At 35.2% G+C, this 27725-nt stretch overlaps 1 protein-coding gene across 5 annotated transcripts in view; it reads right to left on the reverse strand.

The window, feature by feature from the left end:
* Positions 1-27725, reverse strand: part of Lingo2 (leucine rich repeat and Ig domain containing 2) — a 1165708-nt gene that overhangs the window by 680472 nt on the left and 457511 nt on the right. For all 5 annotated transcript variants that reach the window (XM_015994223.3, XM_042270975.2, XM_076564048.1 and 2 more), the window contains one exon: positions 22353-22433. The gene's annotated coding sequence lies outside the window, so the exon portion shown is untranslated. The remainder of the gene's footprint in view (positions 1-22352; positions 22434-27725) is intronic.

Raw genomic sequence — 27725 nt, forward strand, 5'->3', positions numbered from 1 at the left:
AAACAAGATCAGCTGAGAAAGTAGCTGTAATAAGACCATTTAAGATTCATGCTACAGAGTAACCTCTATTTTATAATATGAGTATTTCTTCTAAATTGTAAGAATTAAAATTAGAAACCAATTTGAATATAGAATGCACTTACACATGTGATAACATCAGAAAGATTGAGCTAGTTTGATTTAAAAAATTGGATATATATAGCCCTAAAATAACAAAAAAAATCATACCTATATTCCCTTATCAGATGGTTCCAAATTAACTTGTAGGTTCATATTTTCGTCATTTTATTCAGTGTCTCTCAGGAATGTAAGGCTGACTGAGAGAAGAAAGGGACTAAATAATTCTCAGTGTGAAGTGAATTGGACATAACCCAGTGCCTCTTTTAACTATGCCGAGCCCATTATGGAGTGTTCATACAAATATAATCCATCCTTTAAATCAGAACAAAAAAACACTCTAAAATACCTATATCTCACAATAAAGCCTCAAATATGTAACAAAAAACAAAAATTCAAATTTTAAAGTAAAACAAAGCCCAATTGTAGCAGTGGTTCTCTTACGTCTAAGCTGATTAACAGTCTCTACGGTGTGTCTATATAACTGTTATCAAATAATTCAAGGTGAATGAAAATGTAATATACAATCCATTTTTAGAAACCCAAAGCTTCCCTGGAAAGCATGCATCAAGTTACATGATGTAAATGGGTTAATTGCCAAGACAACATAAAGCAAAACAATGAGATATATAGAGGCATAATTTATTGCTGCATAGTTTTAAAACTAAAAAAATAAGTCAGAGTAGCCTTATCTGGTGAGCGCAGGAATATAAATACAAATATCAATTCTTCAGGAAAGATGGTGCCACAGGGCAGGTAGAGTTTGGCAGACTCCTGTTAGCTTCAGTTGTTGAGAGTGAAGCCATAATCTACTGGAATCTCTATAGCTTAATATCTAACCAGTCTGCACTGCCACATACTGGGATATATAGCTTGACAGACTTGAGTCAAATATTTCCTCTTGCTAAGTTTAGTAAAGTATTTACCTCAATTTCATTGAGATTCAGTTTATTAATTATAAAACAGATTTTAACATGCTTATCAAATTCAACTTCTGTAAAGGCCATGTTAGAGATGACAGTGAAAATTCTCAGCAAAGTCAATAATTTTAAAGACTGCTTTCACTTTTATTGATTTACTTCTTCAAGAAAATCTCTATGAAGTCCTGGGCATACTTCAGCACTTCATGTTGACATATTCCCCTCATAGTGAGAAATCCATGGAAAGAATCACCTCTCACCCAGTAGCATCCACAATAAATCCCTCTCCTATCTAATGATGGGAATCTCTAAAAAGAGATGACTAAAGCTAAGATGTAGGAATTGCCATTCCATGGCACACATATCATCATAAAAGCCCACATTGGAAAATGTAATATAAATGAGTTTGGAATCTCCAACAATATGTGCATTGACATTTGCAAAATTGAAATATTCAACAAATTAGACAAGTGGGTTAGTTGAAAAAGTAGAAAGAAACAATCACAGGACAACAACAAACAGTCTAAGCAATTCAAAGGTGATATAACATCACTGATCAAATAGAAAAGCAAGTCTGAGCTACAGGAACAAGAAGACTCTTTTTTGTCAATCAGCTGCACTTTTCAAGGAATCAGAGCATTTGATGTCTCCATTTTTCCTGAAATTCACAAATAATTTCTCATGGAATATTCTATTTACAGCATCTTTTTCTTTAAAAAAAAATAACATCAAAGAACTGCCATACTGAACACTCTAGTTTGCTACATGGATTACTAAGAGGACAGAATAGATTATTCTCTTTATTAAGAATCTAATCACTGAAAATGGATTCTCATTAGTTAGATGTTATTTCTGGTTTATTATACTTGTCCAGTATGAGTTTAATAGCTATTAGTTAATAAGTGATTTCACTGAGGATACTTTACTTCTGAGTTTGGAAATTTAAAGGATATAACCTCAGAACATGATAGCTCAACTAAAGGGGCTCATGCTGGGTTGTCTTTACCAACCTTTTATTACAAGTCTCAGAATTTAGGAAAGAGACATCAAGAAAATTGTTGTCCCCAAAACAGTATACACCATTACTGTTGAAACTGCTCTGTCATGGTGGATAACTAGAATATGCAAATACCATGTGTCTTCCATCACTTCTTCGAAATGACAAACCATGTGAAATCATTCCTAATTATCCATGAGGAATTTGTTCCAGGGTACCCCCAAATATCAATATCCATGGAGGTTTAAATATTTTATGCAAATAACCTAGTCTTTACATATAACATATATTGTCCTTCTAAATTTCAAATCATTCCTATCTCACTTATAATATCTGATACAATATAAAGGTTATACATGTAATTGTAAAGTGCATTGTTTAGGAAATGTTGTCAATATTAGAAAGTCTGCACATGCTCAATACAGATACTCAGAAGTATAGTTTCACTCTGTTGTAATTAAATCCACAGACATAAACCCCACAGGCACAGAGGATGATTACAAAGAATTATGTAATGGGAACACTTGATTTGCTTTGAAATCCATCACATTCAACATAGTAGAGGATATATCTCCTAAGTACCTTTCATCCTCCATAATAACATATTGAGCTATTTGAACACTTAGGATGATAGTCTTCATATATTCAGTTCCTTCTGGGTAAAACAGCATACTATCTTATTTACCTCTAACTACATCATTTAAGCTTTAACCAATGCACAGACACACTATCCAGTGAGATTTGTGGTTGGCTGATATGATCAGTTTCAATGATTTAAAATTGTTCTGTCTCTGTACATGGTTTATAAATAATGCTTTATAATATACTTACTTCCTACTAGCAGAAAAATGACATATTTTGTTGCTAAGACTGAACTTGTCTATATATTTTTATAAAGAAGTTGAAATGCTATACCACAAGTACAAAGGAAATTTCACAGATGTACTAAAATTTCATTCTGGCCTCTCTGCAGGTTTCATTTATGGAAAGGTTACCTTGTCCTTCAGGAACTCAAAACTAACAGGCCTTTCATGGCCATACTTGACACTTTTAACATAACAATAAACCAATTCTTTCACAAAGTTTTGGATTATACCATTCATTAACTTGATATATTCTCCATTTAACTTTTATTATTACTTCAGTCTGTGTCATCTTCTATTGACAATAATTCTGTATGAAGTTATTTCTTTTTCTTTCTTTTTACAGTTTAAAAATTGTATGTCTAGTCAACCTTAGCTGAGTCCTTCAATGAAAGGAGACTAAGATGTAGATACATGTACTCTAAGCAAAGGTATAAATAATAGTGGAAATTTAGATATAAAGTGCCTCCCAGATCAGCAGTGTCCAGGTTATTCACAAAATACAAAAGGATACTTGCAGAATTCCTATTTAGGATGACAGAAACATGTAATTCCCACGTATAGAGATAACAATCGAGTTTCTACGTGAAAGCAAAGATATATCACATAAATTTTGTCCAGATAATGTTTAAAAAATACAATATATAATCCATTCACTACTAAGCCTTGACTCTATCCATACATTCTATGAGAGAATATAGACTGCTTTTAACTAATTCATTTTGACACTACTATATTAGTAAAACTTAAAAAGCCATATTCTACGTATTGGTCACTTCCTTATTTCTGAAGTGATTAAGACATCTCTGTAAGATAGAGACCTATACAAGGAACATTTATTATGCATTTTATATGGTTGAGTGGTTCTGCTGAATCCAGTTAAAATGGGAACATATTGTTACTTATATAGAGAGTATAATAAAAATAAATGAATTTACCCATCCTATTAGAGACAACTAGTTTCCTGTAATCTGTAGTTTATAATTAGTCTATGAAATACTTTCTATTTTGACCTTAATTTTTATTTTTACTAAAAGGATACCAGCTGCCTTATTTACTTTTATCCATTAAATCTTTGTTCCTACTGTACAATGCTGTCTAATTCTTAAATCATTCCTCTGTTAGGAAATGTTCTATAAGTAAATGTGTGTGTGTAATCTTGTGTTGGTTAAATACAAGGAATCCAACATAAATTTGCTGGTGTTGGTAGACTTTCATTAAACTAGTGTCTCCAAATGTCATGTCATGCCAAGCATAGGAATTGTGACATAAAGTGTTGATTTTTTTTTTTTTTTACAATCAGTGTGTTATAGGTATCCAACTCAGGGCATCAGTCTAAGTTGCAAACACTATTATCTGCTAAGCTACCTCACCGGTCATTTTAAAACTAATTTTAATGGTATCATATAATTTCAGAGGCCTTTCAACATATACATATATTATAATATGTGATATATGGAATATTTCTGAGATAAATATTTTCATCTTCATTATGAAGAATATGATATTCTATTAGTTAGGTTAAGATAACTTGGATTTAGTTTCAGTTTCACATATTACGTTACTTAAAACAGTTTACTTAATTAACAGTAAATAATAAAATTGACTACACCTCTATGTGGGGAGAGTAGGGTTTTCCTTGATGATTTTGCAAATTCCATGGGCTTCTGTTTTTTTGCAGATTTCTTGCTCGATTCTTAATTTGTTTGTTTGTTTCTATTTTTTGCAATCTTCAACCCTTTTCTACATCTTTTTCTGCCGCTTTTCTTTTGGGTTCATCTGAACCCACTTGTATTTTATGAAAGAAAGTGTTGCATGATCCTAGAATAAAAAATAAATCCATGAAGATCTCTAAACTACACCACTGTAATCATGAACTCTAATAGTACATAACAACTTTAATCTACTGTCTCATTGAGTCAACTTGCTCATGCAGGTACATTGTTGCAGTCTTCAGAGGAGGACTTGGGTTTTAGTAAGCCAAGAATTCAGTTTTATCCAAGGTCACCTGATTTTGAGTAGGAATGATTGGGTTTTAGCTTTTGTCCCTCTCATCTGGTCTTATCACCTGACAATCTCTGTTGATTCTGCCCCAGCATTCTTGCCATTAACCAAAATAAGAGGAAGCCTGCAACTGGGATCTACAGAAGCCCCAGTCATGTTGACCGGGCCTGTCTGATGGTTGCTGTCCCTCATTCCTTCCCACCAGCACTTCTTGAATCTACATTGTCATTGCAAAGAGATTGTCTAGTAATAATTTCTTTATCCATATCAGTTTTTTGTGTGTTTTAGTAAAACTTAATATTTTCAAAAGGCACAGAAAGACAAATACCACATGTTCCCTCATCTGTGATTCTTAGTGCATAATCTTCAAATGTGAGTATATAATCTGTAGTAACTATAAAAAACAGGAAAGTAAAATGAGATCATGGGTTGGGGAGAGTCTTAAGATAAGTGAATAGCAGGATGTTAGTGATATGAATGAGGGAAGTCAGAAAATGGGGAGTGGACTCTAATTGGGAAGCGTGAGGGAGATAAAATTAGTAGAGAGAGGGAAGATGAATAAATAACACTAAGGATATTTGAAAAGTCTTTTGGAAGTTCACTATTTCATATTGACCCATATATATATATATATATATATATATGTGTGTGTGTGTGTGTGTGTGTGTGTGTGTACACACACATATATATCATCTTAAGGAAAGTATATTACTTAAGATATATTTATATATTATATATCATCTATATATTTTAAGATAATATATATTGTTTAGATGAAGCTATGCCATTTGGGCTGATGAAGTTCCCCTCAAGACCATGTAACAAAAACCTAGCAACTGGGCATGAGAAACCACTTTTTGAGTTGTTGTTCAGGGCAGGTCAAGAGTCTCCAAAAACAGTATAGGCTACTGTCCTTAGCTGCACCCCAGAGGTTGAAGTTAAGTCCCTATTTATAAAGACATCATGTATTTGGGACAAAGGAATCTGAAGATTCAAGGTGGCTCTGACCTGAAATCTTCCTTCCTAAGGATTAGCTTTCCTAGCACCAGAAGGTGATAAGCAATCTGCCAAAAAGGGAAAGCAATCAACAGAACCACTTAGTTGTTCTGCCTATGAACAACAAAAGAGACCAGCATGGCAAGGTGACCATTATGGTGCACTAATAGTGTACTCATATATTCGCAATAATCAACAGCTGCCCAAATGAACTTAAAGTCCACACAACAGAAGGGAAATCAAGACTGATATTGAAAACTTAGCCAACTACCCAGGCTAGTGAGGTCATGGAACTTAGAAGAGAGTCTCCCACAGCCACTTTAGTGGACCAGGGTAATTCCTAGCAAAATTCTGAACCTCTTACACTCATAGATAGTTATAACTCTCATTCACCATCAAAGACCCTTCTCTTTGCAACATAACGAAGACCATTGCACAAATAAACTACTGGTTAAAATACACAGATCGATTGCTTGTGGTGCACCCAGCCATAGTGGATATATCTACAGGAAAATTCCTCCACCTGAGTCTTATAGAACATCAAGGAGGATGGTGTGGAAAGATTTTAAGAGCTAGGACATTTGCACAGAGAGTAAGTCTCTTCGAAATGATGGGGAAGCTATTATATTCATAATAACTCAACAATATGACTGACTGAACAAAACCTAAACAATGGACATATGGGAGGCAGAAATCTCAAGGGGATCCACATCTAGGCAAAGAACAGCACACAACTCATGATTCCCGAGAGAGAGAGAAAATTAGTCTTCCTCAGGGATGAGCACCTTATTTGATGATGTAATATCACATGGTCAGCCCTGAAATCATATACATTCAAGAAACACTAAACTGATCCAGAAGGTTGTATTTATGTATTATAGATACACACACTCACACACTGTGTTTGTATGACAATAATCATAATAATATGACAATAATCAGAGAAAAAGAGTATGCTCATTTGAGAGATGGGAAAAATTAGAGTGAGAGGACACAGGAGGGGTTGGAAAGAAGAAAAGGAAATGAGAAATGATGGGGTTACAGTGTAAAATTTTAATTACAGTGTAAAATTATTATTATTAATAATAAAGCCTTCAAAGGACATTCATATAATTCTATTTTTATTATAAATTATGAAATGCCCTAATTTCTATTGTCCTCAGAGCAAATTCAGATGTCACATTTATATTTCTTTGATGAGCTTCTATTGTCCTTGAAAATTTTTCCTTTTTAAGTAGACTATGTTCACTGAATTCAGCTCCTCATTCTTTCCCATCTCTGAAAAAAATCCCAATTTCTCATGCTTTGTTTACATTTTTATCTGTTCTGTGCTCTTTGACTTTAAGATATCCTCTGACATTATTTATTCATGTTAAAATTGAATCTTCAAAGGCTATGTAACCCATGTACAATTCCCTAGTCATCTATTTTGTTTTACTTTAAACAAACTGTCTCTGTACTTTGTAATCATAGAACCTTATTCTTCTAATTTATAGACACATAGTTTATCTTTGTATATTTTATCTTTTCCCCCTTCTTCATCTAAAATAAGCTAATATTATTCAAAACTTAGAAGCTTAACAATAATTTTCTGAATGTTGTTGAGTCAATATATTTTACAGACTATTATCGTTCACTTTTTTAAAATCTTTTAAATTCCAACTATTGGATTGGGATTTCTAAATGCTTAAGGTATTATAAAAAAAAAGAAATCTGGTATGGCTTAAGCACAACTTATTTGAGACTTTCGGGCTTTTTTTTTTTTTTTGTGTGTGTTGTTGTTGTTCTTCTTCTTCAAGTCTAGCTTTTCTTTCACAACCCTTAAGACTCACAAAACAACAGAAACTGAAAAGAGTAAATCTCTGAATTTCCAACCAGTGGAGCTTTATGCTACTAACATGGAAGTGCCCTTCTTTAATGATGTGGAAACTCCTGTAATGTCAAACTTTGCAATTACAGTTTAAACAAGCAAACAAACAAACAAAAAATTTTGATAGCAAATCCATGATTATAATTGACATAATAATCCACAAAGCAAAAACACAAAGACTCTAAGAGAATCTGATTTGAATATTCAAAGATGGAAACAGAGGTTCTAGGTTAAGAAGTTAAGGGGAGTAGGAACAGAGAACTGGAAGACTATAGGACTAGTAAGGGCTGCAAGCCACTCTGATTTGGATGAGGCCCATGAGTAAAGGAGGCAAGCAGAAATAATGAAGAGAATACATGGACAACAAGGACAGGTTTATCTCCCCAGCCACTCAGAGATGCGGTGAGAGTTTTATTCTAGTAATTCATACCTGCAACTAGAATAAATGCTGAAGATATAAGCTCACACAATAATGGTCAAAATAATAATGTTCCTTTAGTACTGTTCAAAAAGTGTCCATTTTATAACAATATGATAGCAATAATAATGGCAAAAATCAATGAAAATCTGAAGGTCACGTTAATGTACATTTCAATTATACCTTTGAATATCCATTTTTCATGCTATCACTAATCAGTACAAGCAAATTGTTTTACTAAATGAACATTTATACAACAGTTTGTCTTTTACTTGATAAGCAAGGAAGACATTTGCCAAATATCTTCACAAACTGCCCTTACATGGATTATTCCAAAGTAAGTAAGTGGAAACCTTATATCAAATATATTTCAAAAAAAGAGAAACAGTTGGAAATAACCAGGTAATCTATATAAAAATGCATGAGTCATCCAAATCACTCCCCAAATCCTTTTACATTCAAATATAGCAAGTGAATACATTCATATTTAATTAATGTGTTGTATGTCTAGCATGATAATTTTAGTACTTCAACTTTAAACTGAAATGTAGAGTTATATTGTCATCCTTATTGGACACAATAATTGAAAATAAACATTTTTATTTTCATTTTACCAGACACAGTGTGATGTGACAGAAAGTGAATTGGATTCATAAGACATCATGACAAATTCACTTTATCTGAACTATCTTCCTAAGTGAAAAATAAGTTTACTTTCTTCAAGTTTCCATTTCTTTATCTTGAGAAACAAGTGATTTTTTCCACTGCATCTAAAAACCTAAGAGATTTTACATTAGTACATGGTTTTCCAATTACCACCTAGCATTCAGAAGGTGATTATCATGATAGTGATGTACCGTGGTTAAGAGTGAAACCTCTGGAGACAGAAGGCTGGGATTTGATTCATATCATTGGCTCTGCAGTCAAACAAAACTGTAATAAAAATAATATCCAATAATGAAATGAATTGAAAATTAAAGAGTTAATGCTTACATATATACATACATACATACATTATTATAATAGTAGATATGGAATCATTAAGAATATTTATTTTTGCTTTGTGAAAGTAATACAATCTTAGTAGTAATCCAACTTAGTAATTTACTATCAGGAGAAAGTTTGAAATCGACTGCAAACTCTCTATGATAACTACGACAACAGGAAGGGAAAAAACATGAATAACTTAGAAGGTGATGAAACTCCATTTAAAACAAGTAATTTGCGATCACAATATGAGCAGTAACATCCAGAAGAAGAAAAGAATTTGATGTTAGCTGTAAAACTGTCAGTACAGGAAATGTTTCCTTTTCTGATAACTAATGGTATATATGTTCTGCTTGACCCTAATACAGAAGGTTTCCTAAAGTATAGGGGAAAATATTAAGATATAAAATGAAACATGTTTTAAAGGGCATGCATGATTTGGATATAAACACAAAATGTAATAATTTTAAGCATGCATTTTGAAGGTCAACAAATAATACAATATTTAAATCTAACACAAAGGACACAAAGAATAACAAGACAAGATTTCAATTGTATAATGCTAAGTATAAAGAAAAATTACTAATTATGTGGAGAGAATCTAGCAGTCACTGACTTAGCCAAATGGTTAAAATTAATGTCACCATTTATGAAAATAGTAGATATCATGAATCCACTTGTATGATATAATCAGAATATTGCTTCTGACATAGTCCTAACTAAACATGTGGCTGAACCAATCTCCTCATAAAGAAATATAAAATAAATCTAAACTGAGACACAAGGTATGGAACCTTGCATTCCTTAGAAATTTCAATGCCATGAACCAAATGAAAAACTATGGTTAAAGGACAATCAAATCACAAGTAACTCCATACTTCAGATTATTATAAAGACCGCTTGTGAGTTAAGGCACAAAGTTTGTCCAATAACTATCTAGTTTTAAAATAGGTCCACAAATCCTTAATCCACCTCTCCTTAATAGGCAGACAATGTGAATTGTTCTTAGACTCTCACCACAAACAAATGGAAGTAGAAATAAAATGGTATACTATGTCTTATCCTTGAATAATTGCTCTTCCAGGACTTGTTATAAATGAAAAGAGATTAAACACCCCATTTAAAATATCAATTCTGACTCTTTCAGAGATGCTGTGCAATTCAATTAGTAGAAAATTAAAATCATTATTTTACATATTCCATAACAATTATCCTCAGATAAAAATGTATAAAGCCAAAATGAAAGGCAGAAGAACAATAAAAAATCATAATGCAACTTACCTATAGCAGGACAAGAGAAGAGATTGAATTATAGAAGGCTATACCAGTTAATTCAAGGTATGTTAACTGTTGCCTAACACTAGGTGCTGAACATTGTTATTCATTATATATTGTTATTCACACAGCATACATTTAAAATATTTTGTTCTCGATATTGAATTTGACTAATTAGAAAGACAATGGAAGAAGCAAACCATTTTTGAAGGGTACAGACTGTCAGGTCACTGTTTTTATGGTGTGTTGTGCTATTGTCTGACTAGAGAACCTGTAAGAATTGGCAGCAGTGCAAAATGGAGTCTAAATTAAATGTGGTTGACCTTTCAGCTCTACCGGCTATGGAGCATGGGAGATTGAAGAAGTGTCATAATTCCCCATTACTGGTTCCTCCCTTCTCAACTTACCCCTTTGAGTACTAATCTTCAGTATCCAAGTGAAGAATGAACTCCATGACTTGCTATGGTCACCAGAATAAAAGCAACAAAGGAGCTATTAGACTGTGTTTAGCCTTGGCCTTGAGAAATCTTACAAGTTGGTGCTGTTTGTCTTGAAACTGGATCTACCATGTGAATGTGTACCATTCCTGCTGCCTCTGACAGGAAAATATGAGGAAATGAGGCTATGTTCAAGAAACTGGTGATGGCCCATCCACCCACAGTCAGCCTCACCATGAGCCAACTTAGTAGAAAACAGTAAAGACCATGCCTGCCCTTGACCTACAGACCTATGAGAAGAAAAAAAACAAATGAAATGATTGCTGTATAAAACATGCAAGTTTGGGCTTTATTTGTTACTTAGTCCCAAATTTGATCATGTAATTATCAAAGAAGATATTAATATTAAATATGCAAATTTCTCAATCCTTTGAGAATTATTTCTTTCTTTCCTATTTTCCCCTGAAAATAAGGCATTCAGGGACTTATATAGAGACAAAAGACAAGTCCATTTCTGGAGGCTTAATTCAGGATCTGCTGCCCATTAAATGTATATGTGTTCCTTGATGCCTCATTCTCCCTAAAACCTCACTGTCTCAAAAGCTAGATGCATTATTAAATCAGGATGTCTGTGCCATAATGGATCCAAGAATAAAGTAGACATGAGAATGAGAAAGTTAGAATGTGCTGTACAAGTACAGAAGGAAAAAAATATATCTCCTGGTCCCTTAGCCTGTTACTTGGTCAAAGCATTGTGTTCCTTCTCTACCCCTATCAGTTCACTCTCTGGGCAGTGCTAGCAGGCTATATTTATCACAAGCCTAGTGTATTGGTACAGGAGGGGGCCATTTGTGGTTGGGATGAAATTGTTTCTGGGATGAATCTTTCTATTTTTCCTGATATCAGGATGCTTAAATAAGAAAACGCCTCTTCTAACCAATCCCAGGACAAGTTATTTTCCCAAACTCTACTCTACCCATGTAACTGCGAATGAATAAAAACCTTATCTTTTCTGGTTCCATTGGCAGTCCGGTCCCTCACAATAAGTGCTAATCACTTCTCCTGCAAGTGAAGTCCACTCCACTCACACGCTACTCAGCCTACTCATGTTCTGTGTTCATTGGCTCGGTTTAATCAGATTTCATTTCTTTGTGACTGGCCAGAAGTTCCTGTCTGTTACTAAAAGCATTCATTAACACACATTTATCTGATTATAATGTATAAAATCATGAAGCCACAGGCATGAGAATTTTTTATGTAAAATACCTTCACGTTGGAGAATTTAAGACAATAAAGTCTTAAAGTAGGATCAAATCTTAAAACTAGGCTAAAATAGCTATTTCTTTTCAGAAAAAAATAGGATAATAGTTCTTAATGATAAAAATGGAAAAACTCAAGGGAACATGTGATGGTATGAAGCAGTTGTATGCTGATTTTTAAATTTGTGGCTCTGTGTAAACTTTGCTGTTCCATAGAGGACTGATATTTATGAGACAAGAGAGGAGTGAGAGGAGATATTTTTAACAAAGTCATCAAGGCACTCATGAGGATGGCATATTTTCCATGAACATGCAGCATAACTTGGTACTCTGCTCAAACACCACACAGCATAATGGAAATGACATTTCCAGAATACTGATTCTCCCACAGGGAACTCACTAGTGAACTAGGAAAAGATCACAGGCTCTGACAGCTGATTGGTGAATTAATTAGGTGCTGAACTCTGCTAATGCTACTGTAAATTACATGCGGAGCATGTACTGAGAGACAGAGAGATTCCAAGGACGCTAGGTGTCACACAACAGCAGGATAAAATGTAATCAGAATCCAGAGGGAGGCCTGATGCAGTGAGTTTCGCTAAGACCTGCTGAGATTAATCTTACAGATATTCCTGTCTGAGGGGAAATTTACGTGGGGTAGCAAAATTATTAAGCATCCAAGGGGAAAGGAATTCAGTCTATCTCATTTCTCTCCAGAGTTTTCCTAATGCAAGCATAAGGAGTCCATGCTCATCAACTTCCCAGCTCCCTTTGTGTCGGATCAAATGATTGGAGGCTTTGAAGAAAGCACAGAAAAGACTGTATTTGGCTTCACTGTGACATCTCCACTGTTATTGTTGAATACAGATTCTCACTAAATATTCTTGCTCTGGGATATAGATCAATGGTATATAAGTTGGTGAACACTTGTGAGGCTCTGGGTTTAATCCCTAGGGCCAGAAGGAGAAAGGAAGAAGCATTCTTTATCCTTGACCTTTATTAGTAAATATTCCTTGGTAACTTATTTATCAATTAAGGCTTCTTGAGTATGTTAGCCAAATGTTCATAGCTTTGATCAGTCTCAGCTATTTTAAGGAAAAAAACCCATATATTTTGATTCTGAATTTCTAGGCTTAGCTCGCTAAGTTGCTTTGAGTCGAAGATGGGGCAGACTATCATGGTGAGAAAAGCATAGTTGCTTTCCTGATGGTGGCAAAATTAGAGTAAGATTGAGAAAAAGGGAGAGGCAAGTTGGTAGATACTCTTTCAAGACAAGCTCCCACTGACTTACTTCTTCCCAGCAGGACCAATTTCCTAAAGATTGCACTGTCTTCCAAAATGAGCTCCTGCTTCTGGGCCCAATCTTTTAACATGGGCACCTGAGGGTGAGGTTTTCTATTCAAACCATAACTTTGGTAGAATCATTTCATCTCACTGTCTTTTGTTTCTTTACCTGCCAACTGGTAATACTGATAGCATTTATTTCCTAATATTGTAATGAGGATAATTACATAAATCTTAATGTATTGCCTAGCACACAGCAATTGTCATAAGTAAAAGAATCATTTCTAATATTCTGAATGATCAAATAAAGGGTCCTTCCTTGAAAAAGAAATCAACTTTTATAGACTTGAAAAAACAAATTATTGACAGCACTTGGTGTATTACAGATAGAACTGTGAGAATTTAAAATACATCTACTTGTTTTTCGTATCACTTCTATAACAGGAAGGTCATGGAGATGAATACAAGCCAAGAAGTTTATCTTTCAGATAAAACAAAATGTCTTTTAAATACATCTCAAGACTCTTTTTTCATGACAAACAGGCCATGCCACAGCCTGTCAGGATACAGTTGCATCTTGGTTAGCTATTCAATTTTCCCTGAAGAGACAGCATGAAGGAAGCAAAACCCAGTTACATCAATTTGATTCTTACCATGTCAAGACACCAGGGACAAGCAAAGAGAATACAACCCAAATCCTGACTAAGCTCTTCCCTTTTAATACTTTAAAATATTTATCAGTAATATTTTAACAACCTTGAATAAAACACATGGATCTCTGAAGATAAAAGTGGGCACACAGTAAAAACATGTAAAGATGTCAAAATTTTAGCCTCTTCCCTCTTTTCTGCTGCCATACAGTGTGTGTAATTACCTAGTCATAAAATAAGTACCCTGCTCATGGGATGGGATGCATAAGAATGTAGACCAGCATTGATAAAAGAATAAACTTGAAAGTATACCTGAACTGTGAAGTGTAATATAGCCTGAAGTATTTAAACTGTTTGTTCTAATGGAGAAGGCTGTAAAACGTGAGAAGCAAAATGGTTGCTTACAGGTATTATGAGACACTAGATTAGTAAAGGTCGGAAATAAACAATTCCATTTTGCTTTCTTCCCAAAAGGATTTAGTGGCTTGCTAAGTTGTTTTTGGTTGAAAAATAAAAAAAAAAAAGAAAAAAAAATTTAAATGCATTTAATAGTCCAAAGATTTAGTTAGCTGCTATTAGAAGTCAGGCTTGGGGCCCAGGGATGCCTTCCTTGGACCACAATATCAATTTTTCTGTTATCTCTAAAGAAGTCCTCTGCATGAAACAGTGTCAAAAGAAGAGGACTCTACTTTCATATTAAATAGTCTTTTGAAACATAAATGTCAGTGCAGAAACTTGTGATAAACAGTCCTGGAAGGATGCCTAGATTAAAAGCTTAAGAGTCCTTGTGTTCATTCTTAATTTAATCTCAATTTATTCATTTTAATTTACTCAAATTCAATGCTTTTTTTTTGGGGGGGGGGTTCGACACAGGGTTTCTCTGTGTAGCTTTGCGCCTTTCCTGGAACTCACTTGGTAGTCCAGGCTGGCCTTGAACTCACAGAGATCCGCCTGGCTCTGCCTCCTGAGTGCTGGGATTAAAGGCATGCACCACCACTGCCTGGCCCTCAAATTCAATGCTTTTAAGAAAAGTATAGGTTAGACAGGATAACCTAGGAAGTAAGATTTGGTTAGTTTGTATTTGGACTTAAGATGAAAAGAATAATGTATTAGATGGAAAGAAGACTGAGATCCAGCAAAGACTGATCTCTGGTCACTGCAATGGGGAGAGCCATGCCAACATGCCTGAGTTTTCAATAGCAGCCTGGATTCTTTCCTTGGAGACTAGATTTTTTTTTCATCTTTGAACATTTTTTGGGGCTGTAGAATCTGCACAGATAGTGTGGTTTAAGTTTCATCTTAAAATGCAGTATGTATGTGGGACTTTCCCTGACAGTACAACTCAAATCAGCACCACTGCTTCCCTGCTTGTTTCACTTCCGCCTGAGCTTTTATTATTACTGAGCATTTTCTTATCAATAATAGTGTATTGTTAATAAACTATAAGCCCTATATGATCCACTGAGGACACAAAGCCTATATCTGCTCATGTTCCTTATGAGTAATCAGAGGACATAAGATATACTCAGTCAAGATTGAATGAATACAAGCATGAATGTGTTTTAGAAGGTCAAGGCAGGTGGTAGAATATAAAAGGGCTTCTTGGGAATGTTGTATTTTAATACTGATGATAGTTAACATTTATAAAGAATGTACACCAATATCCTGAGATCATTGTATTTTTTTCTTCACATTGATACCATAAGGACTGAAAAGAAAGATGTCACCAAATATACATGTGACCTAGTACAAGGAAATGGGACCCACATCCAGATCAACTTTAGAGCAGTTGGGCTTCACTACTTTGAATGACTTTGGATGCTGTTAACATGCTAAGTAGCAGATTTGCTTCTGTCCTTCTTAGAACCCTCCACACACATGTATGTAGATGACCCACTAGGGTTATAAGTTAGAGGCAATCAATTGTCAGAGAATCCTTGCTGTATGTGTAATCAAACTGGAGGAAATGCACATAATGGCCTTTTTTTCCTTTTCATTTTTTAATATATTTTATTTTATAATTAACTTAATTTCACATATCAGCCACAGATTCCCCCCATCCTCCCTCCTCCCACTCCCCAGCCCTCCCCCCCAACCCACCTCCCATAAGGCAAGGACTCCCCTGGGGAGTCATCCCAGTCTGGTAGACTCAGCCGAGGCAGGTCCAGTCCCCTCCTCCCTACACCAAGGCTGAGCAAAGTGTTCCAGCATAGGCCTCAGGCTCCAAAAAGTCAGCCCATGCCCTAAGCACAGGTCCCAGCTCCACTGCCTGGGGGCCTCCCAAACAGTTCAAGCTAATCAAATGTCTCATTTATCCAAAGGCCCTCGTCCAGTTCCATGAAATTTCCTATTCACTTTACATACCAACCACAGATCCCACCTCTTCACTCTTCCCACCACCCCAGCCTTCTCTTCCAACCCATCTCCCTACCCTCACATTTTCCAAATCAAGGTCTCCCATGGGGAGTCAGCAGAGCCTGGCACACTCAGCTGAGGCAGGTCCAAGCCCCTCCCCACTGAACCAAGGCTGTGCAAGGTGTTCCACTCTAGGCACTGGGCTCAAAAAAGCCTGTCCAATCACCTGGGATGGATCCCGATTCCCCTGCCTGGATGCCTCCTAAACAGTTCAAGCTAAACAACTGTCTCCCATATCCAGAGGGCCTAGTCTAGTCCTATGGGGGCTCCATAGTTATTAGTCCACAGTTCACGGGTTTCCACTAGTGTGACTGGTCATCTCTGCACATTTTCTCATCATGACCTCATCGTTCCCTGCCGATAGAATCCCTCCTCTCTCTCATTGGTTGGATTCCCGGAGCTCAGCCTGGCGACTTCCATCAGTCACTGGATAAGGGCTCTATGATGACAGTTAGGATATTCAATAGACTGGTCATCAGAGTAGACCAATCCAGGCACCCTTTCGATCATTGCCAGTAGTACAAGGTGGGGTCATCCTTGTGGATTCCTAAAAACTTCCCTGGCACCCTGCCTCTTTCTATTCCCATGACGTCTTCATTTATCATGGTATCTCTTTCCTTGCTCTCCTAGTCTGTCCCTGTTCCAGCTCAAACCTCCCATTTTCTTATGTTTTCATCTCCCATTCTTTGCCCTCCATTAACCCCCCTCCCAGTTTGCTCATGTGGATGTAAGGCAAAGGATAACCAGACTACAACCCACAGCTCCAGAGAAGCTAGGTAATAAGGAGGGACCTATAAGAGAGACACATAGAGAGTCCAGTGAAAGAGAAATAGATGAGATCTACATCTGCAATGGTCTTCTTAATGGGGTCACCATCTGAAGAATGGAGAAACCCATACATTAAAATAGTAAATTCAAAGATGAGTTTCCAGCATCTATAACACAAATCAATATGAGTCGACGGCATTGATTCTAATCTGTGTCTCAGTGAAAGTGCTTCTTTAAAGAAAATACAAAGACCTTAACAGCCTCATTTAAGTCATTGATAAAAACCTTAGCTATAAAGATGAACAAAAAGAAGTCATATAATTGAGGCAATCATCATTAAATATTATATCTTGGAACTATAGTGTTGATCAATACTGACTGGAAGAAATGTTGATAAATATATTTTAGGATGAACATTAGAACCCACATATTTGGTCTTCATAATTAAAGAAAAAAATATAGATTTTTAAACACATATACTTTTGGAAACTTTATGATTACTGAGATGTCCAATCAGAAGGTATAGCCTAGACAGGCTCTCACTATATCCATGCAGAGAATTTGAAGGAAAATCTAAACCAATGCTAACACATTCCTTAGAAGTAAATGATTTTACTCAATACACAAGAAAAGTCTAATTAAAAAGCCAATATCATATCTTGAGCATAGCCCCAAATGACTAAAATTAATAAAGTATTCATAAGAGATTTAAATTTATGCTTTAAATTGAACTAATAGGAAACTAATTGCTATGCTCTAATTCAAGGCTATTGAAATGGCAATGCGTGTAGTTAGTGACAAGGTAAGTTATCTTTTCTCTTACTACTACTTACTAAAGAATCTTCAGATGTCATTGAGTAGGCAGTTGCTGTTGCCCCTGCTCAGGCTCGTAAATTAAATATGGGCCCTGGATTGAAATCAATAATGCAGGTAGATGGTTGATGGCATGGGGAGACTCTGCAGTCATTTATTTGTGTCCTACTTTACAGATGAATTAAAACATATTCCAGTAACTGATAGAATTAAAACATTTCTACCATTTTTCTACATGGTATATCTTAAAGATTTTCCTAAAATTAAGATAATATGGACCATCAAAAACCATCATGAAATTAAATGAAACAATCTAATGGCATATGTAAATGTTACTTCTCTGCATAAAAGACCATGAAATAATGAATGATCATTGAGATATGAGCAACCAAATTCACTGTGAGCAGCAGCTGGCTAGCTAAACATACCAAGCAAACAACTCCAAGCACCAGCAGGGTAGCAAATACTTGTAAGCACAGCACTCAAGGGGTTGAGACAGTATGCAGCCCGGGTAGGCAACATATTGACATACTGTTTCAAAAAAAAAACAAATTTCACCTATGCTAGAACATTGTGTAGTTATATACAATATATGTCAACTTTACAGAGTATATGCACATTATATGTCAGAGGCAGCAGGTAACTATGCTATAGACAAACTCCAGTTTCACAGGAGTTTTTTCCTTTGTACTTTTTGTTACTTAAAGTAAACCTATATAATTCTATTTTAAATCAAAACCAACCAACCAGCCAAACAACAACAAAACCCAACATTTCCATTCTGGGTCATACTCAAGTGCTCTGGGCCTGTTTTAGAAACATAGATACAAATTTTAACCTCCTCTAACTTGACTTTACCATATTGACAGAGAATTTCCACCACCTCAAACAATTTAGAACAGTATTCTACAAACAACTAAATTTAATCTTTTGAAATTTACATTGTTTCATTATTGTGTCTGCTCTGGGAATTTGCTTTCAAATACATGCATTTTTATTATGTAGAATTTTCTCTTGTACACCTTTATACCAGTTTGGAATTAAATACAGTTTTATAAACTGCTGTTAGACTTCTGATAGAAACAATGTTCAAACTGGGTCTGACCTGAAAGCCTCCTTCCTTTAGTACCAGAGGGTTCTATACAAATTTTCAGTGGGAAAGCAATCTATATTCCTACCCAACTGTGGCACCTATGAACAACAATGTCTAGAAGAGCAAAATATTACCAAAGCTGCAATAATGACACTCATATCTTGGCAGCCACTGACTGCTGTCTAATTAGACTTAAAGGCCCACTCAACAAGAGGGAAATCATACCTGGTACTGGAAACCTAGCCATTATCCTAGCCTAGGATAATGAGGTCATCGTGAGCCTTAGAGAATAACCTACTATTGTCAAAGACTAGTATAATTCCTAACTACATTATAAAACTGACCTTATAACTATAGATATGATCTCTCACCTCTCACCAAAAAAGCTTCTTTTTGTAGCATGCTGAGATTATTACAGAAATGCCCAACTGGTCGAAATCAGAGATCAACTGATTGCATGGTACCAAGCTCCAGTGGCTCTATCTACAGGACAACTGTTTCACAAAAGACTGAGGATGGCAGTGAGATGAATCTAATGCTTAGAACAAGTCAAGGGATGTAGCATCCATCTTTTCATTTCTCTTTGATGCAAACTTTTATTAAAATGGAAGTTGTCAGTGCTGGAAGGATTTGCATAAGGATTTGATATATTTAAAACACCACTTCACAAGCAAATGGAATTTTAATGTTCAAAGTAACTTCTAGTAATTCCATAAAGTAATAATTTGCATTCACTTTCAGCTTGTCAAAATATAATATCCTCGCAACTATGTACTGTCAAGGCACATCTGAAAACAGTGGTGTTTTTTTGTTTTGTTTTCAGGATCAGAGATAGCTTTAAAGCTTCCATAAATTCAAGCAAGAAGAAGAGGTTAATTCATCAGGATTACTAAAACCCACAGTAAGCCCTGTGAAAGAAGAGGCTAAGAAATATTCCAAGGAGCAATTACGTTAGATTGTGTCTTTGAATCATTTCAAATTTATCATATTTTAAGTGCCATTAAATATTCTTTTCTGATTGTAAGAACTTTGTAAATGACAGATAGTTTATGAAGAACAAATTAACAGCAACCCTGAGCCTTTTCATATAACTGTCAATTCTTCCTCTATTACCCCATCCAACTTAACATAATGGACAGCATTGTAAAATGGAAGCTGTATGCCTTGGTATAAAGCTGAAGTTTTGAGTTTGTAAGATTTAAATTTGATCAATGATGCCTTTATTTTTGTTAAGACCAATTGAATACATTTTGTCTTCAAGGTTTCATGTTTTACTTCTGGGCAAAAATTATTTTTTAATTATTCTTTTCTTGTCCTTTACGTTCCTCTTCTTTCCCACTCTCCTTTCATCCTTCCCTCACTCCATCCCTTGCTCCCTCCTTCCCTCCACCCTTTCTTTTCTTTCTTATTTAGGTCTGTATTTCTGTTCAGGAGCAGTGTCTGTTTCCTTTCCCTCCAACCTAGTCTCCTATACTGATATGAACTTATGTATTTGTGTGTAATCACTGTTTGAAGTAGGTAGAACATCCGTATATATACCATCCTTACCTTGATACTATTATTGGTCTGAGATATATGGTGCAGAGTAGAAACAGGTATATCTTTCATCTGTAAAACTTTTTATAAGAAAATTTTCTGTGAGTCCTGTATTTTGATTTTTTTCACAAGGGCAGAGTTGGTAGTCTCATACATCTTCCTATACTTAAGTTAAATGAGAAATTTCTTTTTATCTAAATTTATTTTTACTTTTAATTTTCCAGGTTTTTGATACAAGCCTTTAATATTGTAGTACTGGCTGATCTTGAACTCACAATATTCCTACCTCAGTTTCTTGAGTACTAGACTTACAGGAATGCACCTCCAATATCCATAACAGATGTCTTATTTTCCCACTAATCCTTATTTCCATACTCTTTTCGTTCTAAGTTTAGGTGTATAGACAAAAGTAGATAATGCAAATGTTTCATTTCAACATCAAACAACAGAAAAGAAGCACACACATTTGTATGTGAAATTTTGATGCAGACCAAACATTATAAAGAGAGAGCAAAGACAGCTAGAAATGTGGGCAAGAGTTTCAAGAGAAGGCTATCTGCACTACACAAATTCAGAACACTGAAGAAATGGCTACTAGGACTTAGGAGAGCAGAAGTAACCCAGTTTTAACTTTAAATTTCCTTTACAGGCCCCTGCACACGCACTGTATCACTAGATAAAGCATAAGCATTCATAAAGGTACATCTTCAGGCATCAGACATTATATGCAACTTTGTTCTTTTTTCATACATCCTTATGATATATTTTGACCAAATTTCTCCCATTTCATCCCCCGCAGTTCCTCTCTTTACACATGCCCTGCCACTTTTCTCTCCCATTTATGTGTTCTCTGTTTTTAAAGCTCACTGAGTCCACTTAGTATTGCCTTATTTGCATGGACATGGGACAATTTATAGATAGTGTTCTGTCATCTGCATGCCCCAAAAGAAGTGTCTCTCCCTCACCTAGAAACCATTAACTTTCAATGTCTCTTCAGCTAGGGATTGGACTTCATGATCTCTTCCCATCTGTGCTGTCAGTGGGTCTGGCTGGATTGAAAGATTTATGCCTGCAGTCACAGCTGACTGTAGTTCACAAGTGCAGTGGTGGTGTCATGTCCAACAAATATTTCATTTCAGATACTGACTGCCTCTGACTCATATTTTTTCCATGCTTCTTTCATGACAACCCCAGGGCCTTGGGGTTAAAGATCTGATAGAGCCATGTAGAGCTGATCACTTCACTGTCTCTTATTTTCTCCACCGAGCTTGACCAATTGTGGAACTCTGTATTAATCACCATTTTCTTCCAAAATAAATGTCTCTGATGAGGGTTGAGAGTTGCACTAACCTATGGGTATGTTTAAAGGCACTTGCCAACAAGTTAGATGACCTAAGTTCAATCCCCAGATTCTATATAGTCAGAGGTTAGGTCAGAAGATAGGCATACAAAAATACATAATTTAAAAAAATAAAAAGATGGCAGAGTATAACCCTTGAATATGTTAAATTTTTCATAAAGGACACTAAACAAATATGAACAGAATCCAAGTAGTCTACAGTATGTTATATAAAATACAAGAGTTTAACAAATTTTAAGATGATATTCACTTTCATCCCCAAAACACAACAAAATAGACTCAATGTTTACCTTATATACTTAAAAATCCACAGAACAGCTTAGAAACCCCAGGAGCTCATGATGCTGTCTTCCCATGTCACTCTTCAATTCCTATAAATAAATGGAAGAAAAAATTATATTCAGAGCAATATATAACTGTGTACAAAGATGGTGATTAGCCATAAAATTTTATTATCATTCTACACTGCCACTTAAAAAGTGCTTCAAAGTGTATTGCTGTTATTATGGCTTTTGTTAAATTGCACAATATAGCAATGGAAATTATGTCTGTCTGAGATTTCCAAGACACTCAAATAGAGTCCAGATTATAAAGCACCACAAAGAAAACCCACATTCAATTACATGTATTATCTTGAGAGAGGGTGTTGTACTACACAAACAAGCATTTGTAATTGAGGTTTTTCCTTACTCTACATAGATTACTATATAAATATTTTTCTACATGATGCAGAGGGATTTGGCTCCTTGTTTAGAATGATTACTTTAACTAGATTTTTTTTTATTATGTATACAGCATGTATGACTGCAGGCCAGAAGAGGGCACCAGATCTCGTTATAGATGGTTGTGAGCCTCCATGTGGTTGCTGGGAATTGAACTCAGGACCTCTGGAAGAGCAGTCAGTGCTCTTAACCTCTGAGCCATCTCTCCAGCCCCTTAACTAGATTTTTATTAAGATTTTAATTCATACCTCATAATTTCTCTGTACAAGATACATAAGAATGAAAATAATAGTCATCATTTTAGGAATTAATTCACTTGGTAATATATACCTAGCATACCAGCTTATCAGACAGATGGCTCTCTTTCCCTTTACTTGTGAATCTCCTATAGGAAATTATGGAATGTCAAGTAGTATAACTGATAAGATGAAATGATAGACAGTAATCTGCAGTGAGACTCCAATAATAATTCAGATTAGATTTTAATTTTTATAGGAGAAACCATTTAAAAATACTTACTAAAAGCAAATTAAAATGATCATTAAGATGCATGGGGCTTTGTTGTTGCCTTGTATTATTGCTGGACCTCCATTCATCTGTGACCCTAATGCTCGCAGCAAGGACTGGGGAGAAAGTTGTATCCAAGGTGTTTGCTGGTTGTCCAGCTATTTGCTAAACAGCAAGTTCCAACAAGGTTCTCTGAGAGACTGTCTCAAAAAATCAGGTGGTATCAGTAAGGAAAACACCCAGCATCAGTCTCCAACATTTACATGAGCAGCTGGATTCTGGGGAGATAATTCAGTGAGTGAGAGATAATGTGCTTGATGACAAGCATAGAGAACTCAGTTTGCATGCCTGTTTCTTCTAAGAACGAGATATGTGCACAATACTTTCCAAAAGCATTATTGTGTGATGTATATCAGCACACAAACTCTAAGTGGAAGGTTAGATGCTCCAAAAAACAAATAAATAAATAAAAATTTTAGTTTGTTATCATATTTAAAGATCACACAGCTATGTGTGGTGGCACACAACTTTGATACCCAACATTGAGATGGTTTAGGTGAGAGGTTTAGGAGTTTGAGGCAAACCTATGATATATAATCAAATCTTGTCAAAAAATATAAAACAAAATAAAAATTATATTTGGCATCTTTATTGTAGATGGAATGTATATTGTATTTGCAATTTGCTGTCATGTTTTAACTTTTAGTAAGCAATCATTTTAATTTAGAGGCATTATTGTTTGACAGATATGAAAAATAGATTATGGCAATAAAATAAATAATATAAATGCAAAAGAAGCAATCAGACCACAGCCATTAAACAAAAATTAAGTTACCAACACATAAATTTTAGAAGAGAAAGAAAAATCCAGATCAGATACATTGACAAGACTGAAACAAACATGGGTGTTTGTAGGGTGGTTTCTGAGTGGCAGTTGAGGAGTCTCAGCAGAAATAACTTCCGTTTCACCATGCTGACAATAGAATGTATAAGCAACCAAATCTCAAACTATGATTCTCTAGCAGCAAACCAAAGTTTGAAGCAATGTTGCAACAGTCTGCTTTACAGAATAATGAACAGGATTAGAAGCCTATCCAGCAGGCGGGCCTTGGTCATGTTATTATACATGCATTAGGTCTTTCCCACTAAAATGATTTCAAGATAAAGGAGATGGGCATTGGCAATCAAATATACATCTTCAGAGTAAAGAAGAGGAAAAATAGGAAAATCCAGTTTAATAAGAATTGGAGGATGTAATTTAACTGAGTTGGTTTAAGAACCACAAGAATAAACAGAATTATGCACTTAGAATTTTGATAGAAATAAACAATTCAAAGTGAAGGATAATATTTTGAATACAAAAAGACGGTGATTTAGTAGTCAGAAAATACATCTAAGACATATATAAAATATGTCTGGGGCCTATCCTGAGACACTTTGCTCAGCTTTGGTGTAGGGAAGAGGGCACTGAACCTGCCTTGGCTGAGTCTACCAGGCTGGGCTGAATCCCCAAGGGAGAACTTGCCTTGGAGGAGGTGGGAATGGGGGGTAAATTGAAGGGGAGGGCTGGGGGGTGGGAGGAGGGAGGACTGGGGAATCCATGGCTGTTATGTGAAATTAAGTTAATTATAAAATAAAAATATTTATTTTTTTTAAAGGAATAAATGTTCCATCCTCTCACTTAAAAAAAATATATCCAAATACGTAGCATGGCCAACAAAGTCACACTTGAATCAGTCCCTTATAAAGCAAACTATGGAGAGCCAATTTCACAATCAGGATCTTGCTGTAGTGATTATGATAAAAAATAACATTAAAGGGGAGTGATAGTAAGGTTCTGCCAATAACTGAAAAATTGATAGTTTTCAGATTGTAGTTAATCCAGACGTGGCTACTATTCAAACAAAGAAGACCCTACTCAGGAGACTATAGAGTTGTACAATTGAATGTATATAATCAAAACTATTATTTTATTTCTTGAAGACAATGTGTAGAGTAATAATTACAGATAAGAAAAAATGTCACATTACTTAAAATGTAGTGAATTAATCTTTTAGATTTGTGGGCATATGTTCAAGAATCTTTGAAAACACATGAGAAAGAATGATCTCCCTTCTCTTTTAAAAGGGAAAACAAATATTGCAAGTGACTGGCCCTAGGTAAAGAGCCTATGGTTATACATTTTCATCTATACATTTACAGCTGATTCAGAGGGAAACATAAACTTTTTGTTTTGAATGAATGGACTTAAAACAAAACCTCCCAAACACTCTTTTTTTTCTACAAATAAATCTAACTTTTCCCAGACATTATTTCAAGATAGGAAAGTTAGAAACATTTTATTTTTCATAGCAAAAATACGCTCTGGCCTCTTCTCTCAAAAAGTTGAGAATTACCTTACTATTGATATTTTCTTCACCATATTTATATTCTTGCACAGTAGGGTAGGGCATACACAGAAAGAATGAAGTTTCAGAGTTTATGATGGAAAAACATTGTGAGCAGTGCAGTCCTGGGATGATGGAGGAAGGCTACCTGTGAGCAGTGCATTCCTGGGATGATGGTGGAAGGCTAACAGTGAGCAGTGCACTCCTGGGATGATGGAGGAAGGCTCACAATACAGCAGTCTCTAAGGAGCGTTTGACTGATTGCAGTACCACAAGAGGAGGTACACTGATAGTGGACTTAGATTTCTTCTGAGAGAAACAATGCCTCCATCTACGCTGGGGATAGACAGCTCACTCAGTGACCAATGAGTGGTTAGATGGTGTCTGCATCTTCTCTACTTTTGTTTGTTTCCTTTTAGACCCAATAATTTGAAAAGGAGAAATGATGACCTCTGTATGAGCTACCTATGCTCTTCACTATTTTATAAACAATATTTCAGGGTCAGCAAGATGCCTGAGTGGGTGAAGGCCCCTGCTACCACACCTCTAGACCTGAATTATATCTCAGGCCTTATGAGGTGGAGGGAGAGAACTGACCACAACAGGTTGTCTTCTAATCTCCACTTGTGGGCTATGGTATGTGTGCACCTGCACACCCACATACCCACACACCCACACCAACATAGGAGGGCTCAAAATAAATAAAATACAAATGAAACAAAATATTATTTAGTTTATTCAGTATAAGATAAGTCGTAGGGAATATTACAGATCACCCTACTATCTGAAGCACATAATGTTATCCCATAATTATCTCAAGATGACATGTTATACAGTCAACATTATCTCCATAGTACCATGGGTAGATAGCTATGGTCAGAAAACTGGAAGGAATAAATAGGAAATTGAATATAATGGTGCTTAACCAAGTTTGAAACCTATAATCAGAGCAGCAGACCAGATACAGATGATTTCATGTTTTATTATCAACATTTCACAGTTATTAAACAAGAGGGAAATTCTGAATGAAAGTTTTCCATTTCTTTTGGTTGGTGTTTTGACCCTTTCTTAAAAGGATGGTATTAAAATGAAAGGCAGCCTAGTTCTGTAATTAATGCTAGACTAGAAGATTCACAAAAATCTAATATTTTAAATAGGTAACATTCACATAAAATTAAAAGATTTAATTAATATGATATTTCTAGCAAATTGATGCCATAGAAGTGATATTTCCTCAGGACATAAATATTCAAAATTATTTTTCATTAAGATAGATAAAATTGAATATGATATTACTTTCTTCTTAATTCTAGTAAACCAGTTAAGTAATTTTCAACCTACACCACAAAATAACTAGTCTAATACTAAAAATTAAAATATATAATTTATAATTTTAGTGAATCAACCCAGGGATATTTCTTATCTACAACTACAGATCAAAAGGAAGATAGAAGAAAGAAGATAGTACACTCAGATGTTTTGATTGAGTTACTCACTAGAAATTTTAATATTGAAAGCAAATATTTCAAAAAAGTTTAGAAAAGTCCAGTGACAGTACTGATTAATTCTCTCTACAGTTTCCCCTTAAAGCACATTGCCAGAAGCCTATTGAAAGAGACTCTTGCACTTTTACAATACCCAGTTCTACTTTAGCATGAAATGCACACTGCCTGTTCTTCAATAGAAAAAAAAGGAAACCTCAAAACAGGCATTTTTTTATGCTTTATTTCAAGTTGCCTGGTTTTTTAACTGCTTTGTTTGGGGACTCCCAGCTGAGAGATGAGGACTTCACTCCAGACTGCTTTGGTGGCATACACTTTCTTTGTTCATGACTTTCTTAGAGATACACCTGCTAAGGATATCCATATTTTTATTCGCTTTAATCTTTCAAAACCCTAGAGTTGGATGCAATGCACTGGTGTCTTTTTATTAGGTCAATCAAGTTAAAACTTTTTATTCTGCTTAAAGTTTTGAAAGTTAAAATTCTACTACAGCTATAATGTTTGGCAATTGATCTACATGCTTTGTTTGGAATAAAATTATGAAT

Source organism: Peromyscus maniculatus, chromosome 2, assembly GCF_049852395.1.
Source record: "Peromyscus maniculatus bairdii isolate BWxNUB_F1_BW_parent chromosome 2, HU_Pman_BW_mat_3.1, whole genome shotgun sequence".
In the NCBI taxonomy this organism is placed as follows: domain Eukaryota; kingdom Metazoa; phylum Chordata; class Mammalia; order Rodentia; family Cricetidae; genus Peromyscus; species Peromyscus maniculatus.